This window comes from Vigna unguiculata, chromosome 11, assembly GCF_004118075.2.
Source record: "Vigna unguiculata cultivar IT97K-499-35 chromosome 11, ASM411807v1, whole genome shotgun sequence".
Taxonomy (NCBI): Eukaryota; Viridiplantae; Streptophyta; class Magnoliopsida; order Fabales; family Fabaceae; genus Vigna; species Vigna unguiculata.
The window spans coordinates 26,243,827-26,256,370 of NC_040289.1; positions in this window are offsets into that span (position 1 = coordinate 26,243,827).

The following is a 12,544-nucleotide window of genomic DNA, read 5'->3' on the forward strand; positions in this document are numbered from 1 at the left end:
CATAGAAATGTGTTTAAACCCTTTGCAACTATTTCTTTTGGCACACAACCTGACTGCTTCCTGCAATTCCATGCAGAGCATAGGAACTGGTCCTGAGAACACACATCATTGTAGTGCTTGTATTTAACAGATAAAAAACATAGCTATCTCTTAACTGCTCACACTGTTTACCATAGCGTATAGGTTCCACTTAACGATTGTGCCTGAATACAGACCACTTAGAGGGCTATTTACATTCTAGTTATAATTGGAGCGACTCCTTCAAATACAGACCATAGAACTTCTATTTAACATAGGTCTCTTTAAGAATATTGAAATCTCTGTATGGCTTATAAATTCTTTATCCCCTCCTAAACCATTGGATCAAAACTTGCCAAGAATAACCCACTATTTCTACCTTCTCAGATAAGAATTCAATTCTATTATGCACCCTGAATACTTGTTACTCCTAAAACCATCTAGGTAATTTTATGCATCTACAGTTCACAATTTTCCAAGCCTCATTTGTGCATCTCCCTTATTATTTGAACTTTAAATTTGATTCTGTATGGAGTTAGTGTTGGAGTTTTCGGTTCATGACCAGGTTGTAATGCTTATATGAGATTCTATTGATATTTTGGATGCTTCTATTTTTTCTCATTTGGGATCAACTTGTATTGATGCCTGGTAGAGTTTTGGGATTGTTGGATTATTATAACAGGTTGTCAACTTTAAATAAGGATGATGATATTGATTAATGCTGAACTGGAAATTTTTGGGTTGAGGGGTTTAGGTACTTATATGTGAATGTTAATGATTAAAATTATTTTAGGGATCAATTGAATACTCTGCATCACTATAATGAAAAGGTATTGTACTAAGGTCGAATCTATAGGATCTTTTTCATCGGTGATTTTTCTAGTACGTGTTTTTTTTCAAAGTATTCCAAAGATGTTTCTATAACTCATTAAACATAACAAATCATAACTCATGTTCATTAGAGAATTGATTTTGTTCCTTCATACGTTTCTATATTAATGTTCATAGACTCAGAGAATGAGTTAAGAACCCCTGTTTTCGACAGAATGAGTCAATAATTGTATTAGGGCTAGCTATTAGAGTTGATCTTTTAAGCTATCCTTATTTTCTTTAAGCATATTTTTCAATTTCCTTTCAGCATGGCTTTGTGATTTTTTTTAATTTTATCAATTTTTATCCGTTCTTAGAAGACTTGAAAATAACTGATGGAACAGATACTATAGATGAATTGATTGCAATGGCTCCAGTAAGAATAGATAGAACTGAAGATCAACTGGGGGAACAACTCTAATTTCCTTTTACATTTTGGTTCATTGGTGCACTTGCTTATTATGTCATTATCATTCAAATGCTACCTCCACTACTAATATCATTTGAATGAATATTGTATCGATTGCTTATTTTGAAGTGGCCTTGGAGTTTTTTCTTTTTAGTTAATGAGATGTGTTATGAAAATGAATGCTTTTATTGAATTTATTTATATTAGGGTAGGGTCATACAAAATGGTTAAGTTACTTTTCTTTTTGTTTTAGTTGTATTGTCAAATGTAACCATCCTCTAAAATAATAATGAAAACCAAAATGTTAAGCCATCAAATAAGAAATTTCATAGAATAAGGTTCTTTTCGTACACCTTTAACATTATAGTAATGCCATAATAATATAAGCACTAATGTTTTGGTATTAACAGGGGTTTTCAAAACCCTAGGCATTAGCAGGGGTTTCAGAACCCCAAGCATTAACAGGGGTTTTCAGAACCCCAAGCATTAGTGAAGGTTTTCAGAATCCCCAACATTTGCGGGGGTTTTCGGAACCGCAAACATTAGCGGGAATTTTCGGAACCCCAAGCATTAGTAGGAGTTTTCGTAACCCCAGGCATTAGCGGGGGTTTTCGGAATCCCAAGCATTAGCGGAGGTTTTTGAAACCCCCAATAAGTTATGCTAGTTTCAGGGGTTGCTAAAACCCCTGGTAATCTGTTAGCCACGCTTACTCTACCGGGGGAATTGCAAACCCCTGGTAAAACCATTAGTGGGGGTTAAAACTCCCAGAAATGTCAAATATAACCCTCACTAAAAATAATTATTTTTGTAGTGAGTGGCGGATCTTTAGCCAATATTTTTGGGTGTCAAAATTTTGATTAAATTATTTTTTGTTCTTTTATTTTATCTAAAAATGTTTAGTTGATCCTCTAGTGTTTTTAAGTCTCAATTTGTCCCGATTTTTTAAGAATTAATGCAACTTAATCTTTTTCGTTAAATATCTTGAAGCGGAATAAATATTTTTATCAAGATTAACACTAAGATTATGTCAATTATACCAACAAAGTAAACTATCATTGTTTACAACTTCAATTTCGATGAGAAAACCTTAGTACTATACAAAAAATTTAACGAGAAAAAGACAAAATTGTATCATTGTTTCAAAAATCGAAATCAAATTAAGAAAAAAAAAATGAGGACTATCTTGATATTTTAAGAATCTAACGAAGAGTTTATTTTTCCAATCAATATCCTCATGAATGTACCGGAAAACTTAATTTTCAACTTTATTTGTTTTCTGAAGCTTGGTTCACAAGTTTCTCTTAATCAGATTGGAATTACTTAACCTATCTTAATGATCTTAGTAACTCTTCCACAGCAGAACATAAGTTGCTTAAAATAAGGATTAATCTTAGTTTCTTATTTCTTAATTGTTTTCAAACACGAATACATAAGTAACTCTTAATATATTCAACATTAAAAACTTTCAGATACTAATGTATTGGAAAATGAGTTTTTCACAAAAACTTTTAGATAAATATCACAAACTTTTTATAAATAGAATTAACATAAATTAATATTTTATTTTTTAATTAAAATAAAATAAATAAGTAATTTGTCAAATTTTATTAAATATTATTTTTCGTATATATTATTTCTAGCAAAGAGAAAGTAAAGATATGGGTTCATAAGTAAAAACAAATTTCTACAATGCTGTCTGATATAAAAAGACAAGTTCAGTGTCTTTTATATATATATATATATATATATATATATATATATATATATATATATATATATATATATATATATATATATATATATAAAGCTCACTTCGTAATGATATTTATGTTCTAAGACGAAGTAGATGAGGCAGTGACGAAGAACTAAAACAAGAGACCGTGACCAGCGCAGTACGTGCAAACTGCAGTCTGCAATGCACTTTGCATATGGATAGCTTCTAAAATCCTCCGCCACCTCAACATCCACTGCCGACACCACCAGCGTTACCTCCACATACAGCACCGCCACCTCCAGATCCAGCATCGCCACCTCCAGATCCACCGCCGCCCCCTCCAAATCCTCCGCCGCCATGGCTACGCTTGGTAGTTGTTGTCGTCTCCACATGCAAATATGATGATTGAAATGATAGAAAGAGAGGCAATAACCATTAGAAACAAAAATATGGGTGGAGAGTGAAGCACCAAACCTTCTTCACCTTCATTTGCATCACCACCACCATCAACAAGAAGAAAGTGTCTACCCATGTATTTCTTCTCATCAATTTGAAAAGTGTTTATTATATTTTGCAGTATAAATGTGAATGTGTATAAATAGATGTAGTTTAATGGGGTGGTGGTTAATACCAATGTTTAATATACACTGTTGTTAGTCTATATATTATAGGTGGACAATGTTATCAGATGTTACAAAAGTCAATGGACATTAATTATGTGCATGAAGTTAAGGGTCTTGTTTGGATATTATGTGCAATAATGCAGTTCAAATTCTGTCCTACACATGCTATAAAGAGGTTGAAGTTCTTTCAACCAATTGGTTTATTTATTTACTTTATGTTTTATTCCTTTTCATTGACATAAACTCTAAGACATATCCGGATTTTCTTATATTTTAGTGTTGTGAGCGTTTGAGTCTCGGTTTACGGGATGTTTGGCCTCTTTGTTCCACGAATGTTGCCTTCCCGTATTTCCATAAGGTAAATGTGTTGTTTTTTTTCACCACTTGCGCCGGTTGATAACTCACTTTTAGAAGTATTTTTGTCATTAAAAAAGTTAACTTCTGTATTTGTGGAAAAAGAAAGAGATTATTTGGAATTTGGCTTATTGATAAACATTAGGGTAATTGAAAAGCACCGTCGCAGCCGCAGGTTACTTTTAGCTCTGCTCAATTTCAAGTGTGGCCAGGCAGTGTGCAAGTGGCTGAATTGCGAGTGGTTGTACATTTCATGCAGGGGTGCAGTGCAGAGCTGGTTTCAAAATCAGGTTAGCTTACTTAGGAAGAAGGATTCGTAGGTATGGCTTCTTATTCTTCGGGGTTTTATATCCTTAGGGTTGCTTACAAGACCAGGGAAAGCCGTAAAGCCGTATTCATCGCAATCTTCTTCAAATATATGGACATAAAAAATGTAAATTTGTCCACGTTTTTAATAATGTTTGTAGTATTTTTTTTATCACAATTACCTTCTCTTTGCATGAAGGAAGATATTATCGCGGTACAGACTGTTGAAGAAGTTTATCTTACTGATTTGGAGAAGTGCAAAAGTCATTTGTGTAGACGTATTTTATTAACAAAATGAGATAAACCTCCCACACATTTAGATCTTTGTAAGAGACTTGATGTGGCCGGAAAACAATTGGGTTAATGGAAAACAATTCCTTTTGGCAAATTGCTCTATGAATTTGCTTTATCTTCACTCGAACAAATGATTTCGGCGATTGGAGTTTGGAATTTGTATCCCATAATCCTTAGTGTTTTTGCTTGAGGCTCATGAAAAGCCAATGTTGGGTGCACATACATGGTCTTCCATTGGAATATTGACAATCGAAGGCGATTTTCTCAATTTTGTGTAGCATTAACACACCCTTATCTTTACATGATTACACTAAGAATAAGTCTCACAATTTCTTTGCACATATCTTGGTTGATGTTGATTTGTTATCAAATTTGCCTAATCAAATTTTGGTGGAAAGGCCAAGATTTGCATTTATTGCTGATGTGAAGTATGAGAAATTTCTTCTTGTTCAAATTGTAAAATGATTGGTCATGATTTATTTAATTGTAAACCGTTACAACAAGATGTCAAGGTAATTTTTGGTAGGGAGAAAATAGTTAGCGCAAAAATACAACAACTTTATATCATCCTAAGGTGGTTGGTGCCCAGGATGGGAATAAGGGCTCTCTATGTTTGATTTTAAAGCCTTTGGAGGTTTTTGGTTGAGGAGCCTATTTTGGAGCCTATCGTGGAGCTTGTGGTGGAACCTATGGTGGAGCCTGTGGTGGAACCTATGATGGAGCCTATGGTTAAGCCTACGATGGAGGTTGTGGAGGATCTTGTTATTCCTGCAACATATCTTCTTCATCTGCTTTCTTATGCCTTTTATCTTGCAGCACTGGATTAGTTTCATCAAATATAACATGCACAAACTCTTCAATAATCATTAGCTTTTTGTTATAAACCCTATATGCGTGGCTATTTATAGTATAACCAATAAAGATGCCTTTATCCGCTTTTGAGCCAAATTTGCCAAGTTGCTCATTGCCATTATTTAAGATAAAACATTTGCAATCAAATACTTTTAGGTGATTTAGAGCAGGCCTTCTACCTTTGAAAAGCTCATAAGGTGTTTTCTTTAAAATTGGCCTTATCAACACTTAAAACATAAGAAGTTGTGTTAACTACATCAATTTGAAAGTACTTAGACAATGAGGTTTCATTTAACATAGTCCTAGCTAGTTCCTCAAGTGATCTTTTCTTTCTCTCAACCACTCCATTTTGTTGTGGAGTTCTAGGAGCTGAAAAGTTATGTTTAATACCATATTTTTCACAAAAGTGTTCAAACTTTTCATTTTTAAACTCTCCACCATGATCGCTCCTTAGGGAAACTGTTGTAGAACCTTTTTCATTTTCTAAAACCTTGGTAAGTTTCTAAAAGCATGAAAGGTGTCATTCTTAGCAGCTATAAATAGTGTCCATGTAAATCTAGAGAAATCAACAACAATAACCAATGCATAGAAGTTTTCATCAAGACTCATGGTTCTAAAAGGACCAAATAGATCTATAGGAAGATTTTCTAGGGGTCTTTAAGTTGAAATAAAATTTTAAGGTTTAAAAGAAACCTTGGTTTGTTTTCCCTTTTGGCATGCTTCAAATATTCTATCCTTCTCAAAGTTAAGTTTTAGCAAACCTTTAACCAATTATTTTCTATTTAGTCGATTCAAATGATGCATATGTATGCGACAAAGCCTTCTATGCCATAACCAAGTATCATCCTCTTTTGTAAGCAAACAATGAATGCTAAATGATGCATGATACAAATTAAGCAAGTATATATTGTTGACTCTTTTTCCTAACAACACAATGCTACCACATGCATCATAGATAAGGCAATGGTTGGTTCAAACTCAACTTTAAAACCTTTTTCGCAAAGTTGACTTATAGTTATCAAATTGTGTTTTACCCCTTCAACTAAAAGTGCGTTATGGATGTTGAATGAGGCTTCATTGCTTATGACTCCACTTTGTTCTTGCCACCATAAGTCACAAAGCCTTCATCCTTTAGCTCCAACTTTGCAAACTTGGACATGTCACCCGTCATATACCTCGAGCAGCCACTATCTAGGTACCATAGGTCTTTCTTTTCATGTTTTATGACCTGCAAAACAAAATAGCATTACATGGTACCCTTTGATAGTTTGGGTCCAACATGGTTATACCTTTCTAAATCCTTTTGGGATCCATTTCATAAGCCCTCTTGGAACATCATATTTCCTAGCATAACAGTTCTTAAGCACATGACCTTTCTTCATACAATAGTTGCAAGAGATGAATGACATAACATTTGGCTCACTTTTGGAAAAGAAACTATAGAACTTCTTGACTTTCTTTTCAAGGATAGGATTACAACCATGTCTAGCCTTCCCAGAATCACAATTTTGAAAGCCAAGAACAACTTTTAGGTTTGCTTGTCCTCTTGTGAACTTTGCACAAGTTTTTAAAAGATATTTCACTTGATTTTTCAAAAAAGTGCAGTTTTCACAAAATGTTCGAAATTTGTTTTTAAATTGGTTGTTTCTGATTCCAGTTGACTAACTCTATTTTCCAGTCATCTTTTTAATCCTTTTAATCGATTTTTCATGACAACAATTTTGTTAACCTCACTATGCAACTCTTCAAAGTCATGCAACAATTGGTAATAATCATTTTTATCTTTTGATGACAAGGTACTCACTTGGCTTGATGAGAATGATTCATATCCAACCATGAGGCATAGGTTTGCTTCCTCACTTCCTTGTTGAGATGAAGTACTTGTTGAAACATCATTGTTCTCCCAAGCTATGTAGGCACATCTTTCCTTGGCCTTTTTCACCTTTTTCCTATCATCAAACTTCTCCTTCTCTTTCTTAATGCTAGGACATTCAATCTTCATATGTCCTTGCTTTCCACAATTATAACATGAGAAATTTGAAGTATTACTTGAATAATTTCGTTTAGAAATGTACCTCCTTTGATTACCTTTAATGCTCTTCCTCTTGAGATACTTTCTGAATCTCTTGACTAGTAGATTCAAGTTCTCATTATCACTTGATTTAGTTATCTCTTCCTCGGTTTCATCACTTCTCTTTGCGCTAGCCTTAAAGGCTATGGCTTTCACCTTTTTCTCACTTGATTCAACCTCACTTAGCCTTTGCATCTCAATTTCATGCTCCCTTAGTTTTCCAAATAGTGTAACTGTAGTGATCATGGATAAATCCTTTGATTCAGAGATGGCAGTCACCTTTGGTTGCCAACTTCTATCAAGGCACTTTAGCACTTTGATGTTTAGCTCATTTTTGTCAAATTATTTGCCTAAACCCATGAGGTGGTTGATAATATGAGTGAACATCTTTTGTACTTCAGTTGTGGACTCTCCTTGTTGCATGTTAAACAACTCATAGCTCTTTTAACATCATTTGTTCCCTAAAAAACTCATCCATGTTCAAAGATGACGTGAGGATGTTCTTTGCATTGCAATCATATTGAGTTTTTCTCCTTTCTTCCTTTGTCCATTAAGTCCAAGGTTTGTCCACCTCCTCATTGTCAACAACACGTGCAATCATTTAGAAGTGTATAGTCCATTCTAATTTTCCAAAATTGATAGATTATACCACTAAACATAGGTGGCCTATGAATTGAAGCACCTTCTGTAAAAGGAAGCTTGTTTTCAACCATCTCAAAATATTTTTTATCAAACTTGAATAACTTTCCAGAACCTTGCTCTAGATACCAATTGTTAGATTGAAATGGTGATTTAAGCTAAGAAGGATGGGTTGAATTGGTTGTTTAAAACATTTTCAAAAGCTTAAAACCTCTTTTAATTGAATCAAATAGACCACACAATTTGAATGCAAAAGTTGCATAACAATACACTTTTAATTGGTCAAAAAATAAAACAACAGACTAATTTATTCTTGAGCCTATGAATCAGTTGATTAAAATTTCAAATGAATCGGCTAAAATCATGAGAAATTATGCAGAATACAAAATTCGCATATTTAAATCAAATAACAAACTTTTACACACAAGACTTGTTCTAATCATTATTCCTAATAGGTATGCATCATTAGATTACACATAAACATATCAAAACTCAACAAAGAATGATTTACTTAGTTTTCTTGAGTTTTTAAAGTGAATAAAAGTGAGTGAGATGAAGGGAAGAGAATGACACAAATGTTTTTATACTGGTTCACTCAATCACATAGCTACATCTAGTTTAGCAGGACAACTTGAGCCTAGTTTCCATTATATTCACAAGTTTTACAAATCACACACCAAGATACTCTTTTGAACAAAGAAACACACAAGATTTTTGACTCACAAAAATCTAGCCTAACCCCTTGTAAGAATCACACTCATAGACCTGAAACCACACTAGGTAAACAACTAAAGGCATAAGAACTACAAAACCTGATGGTTGCTCTCCCTAGCCAACCATACACGAGTTCTTCAAGGTAATCCCAAGCCAAAATGCCTCCAAGATAAACCAAGATCTTCAATCTCCACCTTGTAGTTGTATAATGCAGAGAGTGTTTTCCAATGATGAATAACAGGTTTTTGCACTCAAAAACTCTAAATCGTGCCTCTGCTCTCGAAAACATAGCTTATGTAGTCTAGTTTAAGGGAAATCAATCGGTTGAATTTTCTGTACAATCAGTTGATTTCACTTGACTTATGTGAAATCAGACGATTGAAAAATAATTCAACTGATTGAATATATTCATACCATAAACTATATACAGTAAGCCTTTTAACCTGTTAAAACCCATTTAAAAAGGAGACACACACTAATAAGACATCCAACCTATGTCATATAGCCTACCAACATGATATAACATGTAATCATTACATTTAACACATTATTTCCAAATTTAATACACTAGAAACATAATCTTCAAGAGGATCTTCATCGATCTTCATCAACCACATATGAACTTCATGCACTTGGCTTTGTCAAATCTTTGCTTCAAGCTTGCTTGTGCCAACAATCTTCCCCTGATTTGATGAAGCCAACACCCTCGAGTTGAATTTAAGAGCTAAGATCCATAAAGAAACCTGAAAAAGCTTTTGCATACAAGATACCAATATAGAAACACACATCCAAGCAAAAGCACACAATCATACATACATATAAAATATGCATATGCTCCCCCTATCACTAATAATGTGATTTAGATTCAAATTTATATATCAGTTTGCTATATTAGATGGTTTTGGCAGATTTAATTTCAAGTTTTCCAACTTTAACCCAATTTTACTCATCAATATAAAGATAATACACATATCATTTTGAAAAGAGTAAAATTTTCATTAATGCATCAAACATGTATACTATCAAAGCAACTGATAGTGGATACAAACACTGCAGAAACGAAACAGAAATGAAAATTACAATATAAAGCTAAGACTAATATGATTAGTCGATTGAAATTAAAAAACTAATATGATTTTATATTATGATTTTTCTAATAATATGGAAGAAGTGTCCTTTAGTTAATGCTACTTTGGGATAAAATAGCGTTTGTCAACTCTTGCCATAAAACTAATATGATTTAAATTAATTTTAGTTGAATAATATGGAATCAGCGTCCCGAAACCAAAGGTAGTAGAGAGAAATGTTAGCTAGTTGATGCCTATCTTGGTATATCATTTTGTGTCGCTTTTATGTCTTGTTGGTTGACTCTAATAGTGTTGTAGTGAATGTTTATGCTATTTTTTCTTTGCTAATTGGATGCCTTCTTGTTATTAGCATAAGTGACCTTAGTGCATGGATTTGATGAAGCAAGTGCATGAGATCTTGTGTGATTGATGAAGAACTTATGAGATTCATTGATGATCAAGCTTGATGTTTGTTGAATTTGGAGTTAACATGAAGATCACAAAGCTTGAAGTTTGCATTATATTTGTAATTCTAATTGAGGGATTGAAGCATAACTTGATAAGTATAAGCCAAATTTGTGAAAAAGGATTTAAAGTTGTTTTTGAACCTAGTCATTGTCTCATCTTTGATGCATGTGGTAGCATAATGTTAATAGAGAAAAGAGTCAATAACATTTACTTGTTTGATCTGCATCATGTATCAAATAGCATACAATGTTTTCTTACAAATGAGGATGACACATGATTATGACATAGAAGGCTTTGCCACATTCATATGCAACATTTGAATCAATTAAATGGAAACAACTAGTTGAAGGTCTACCAAAACTCAAGTTTGAGAAGGATAGAGTATGTGAAGCTTGCAAAAAGGGAAAGCAAACTAAGGTCTCTTTTAACCTAAAAATTGTGTTTTAACTGAACGGCCTTTAGAATTGCTTCACTTGGATCTATTTGGACCTTGAGTCTTGGTGGAAACTTCTATGCATTAGTAATATTAGATGACTATTCTAGATTCACATGGATATTATTTTTAGCCGCCAAGAATGATAAATTTCATGCTTTTAAGAGGCTTGCCAAGGTTTTAGAAAATGAAAAGAGTTTTAAAATTGTTTCTATAAGGAGTGATCATGGTGGAAAATTTCAAAATGAAAAGTTTGAACAGTTTTGGGAAAAACATGGTATTAAACACAACTTTTTAGCCCCTAGAGCTCCACAAAAAAATGGAGTAGTTGAAAGAAAGAATAGATCATTTGAAGAACTTGCTATGACCATGTTAAATGACACTTCATTGCCAAAATATTTTTGGACTGATGCAGTCAACACAACTAGCTATGTTTTAAATGATGTGTTTTTCAAAGGTAAAAGGATTGTTTTGACTCACCTAAAAGTGTCTGGCTGTAAATGTTTCATTTTAAATAATGGCAAAGAACAACTTGGCAAGTTTGAGGGTAAAACGGATGAAGGTATATTTCTAGGTTATGCTACACATAATCATGCATATAAAGTATAAAACAAAAGCATAATAGTTGTTGAAGAGTCTATGCATGTGGTATTTGTGAAACTAACCCTAAATGAAAAAAGCAAGTGTCAAAGAATGCAGATGATGAAGATATACTCTTAGAGAAGAAATCTATAACAGTAAATGAGTCAACTGAAAGGGAAACAATATTGACTGAAACAACAATTAACAACAACATACCCAAGGAATGGATTGCTCCTAAAGGCCTATCAAAGGACAATATTATTGGTGACATTAATCAAGGAGTATCCACTAGACACAAACTTTCTTATTGTGATCATGTTGCATTTGTTTCACAAATTGAACCTATGGTTGCGAACGATGCTTTCAATGATAGTAATTAGATTATAGCTATGCAAGATGAACTCAACCAATTTACCAAAAATGATGTGTGGTCTCTAGTACCTAAAAGTGATTATATGGATGTAATTGGTACTAAATGGGTGTTTAGAAATAAAATGGATGAAGATGGAAATATAGTTATGAATAAAGCTAGGTTAGTGGCTAAATGGTATAATCAAGAGGAAGACATTGATTTTGATTAAACTTATGCACATGTAGCTAGGTTAGAAGTTGTGAGATTCCTATTAGTATATGCTTACATGTGTAACTTTAAATTGTCTCAAATGGATGTGAAAAGTGCATTCTTGAAAGGTTTCATAAATGAAGAAGTGTATGTATCACAATCTCCTGGCTTTAAAGATCACCTCTATCCTAATCATGTTTTAAATTGAAAAAGCTCTTGTATAGTTTGAAACAAGCACCACGATAGTGGTATGAAAGGCTAAGCAATTTTCTTTATCAAAAGAATATGCTAAAGGTGTTGTTTATAAAACACTTTTCATTAGAAAATAAGAAAGAGAGTCCTACTTGTTCAAGTATATATTGATGATATTATCTTTGGTTCAAATAATAACTCTATGTGTGAAATGTTTGTTGTAGCTATGCATGGTGAATTTAAAATGTTTATGATGGGTGACCTAATCTACTTTCCAGGGTTGCAAGTTAAACAACCCGAACAAGAGAATTTTTAAGTCAGTCAAAATACTATTTTGATTTGTGAAAGAAGTTTGAAATGGAAAATTGCAAAGAA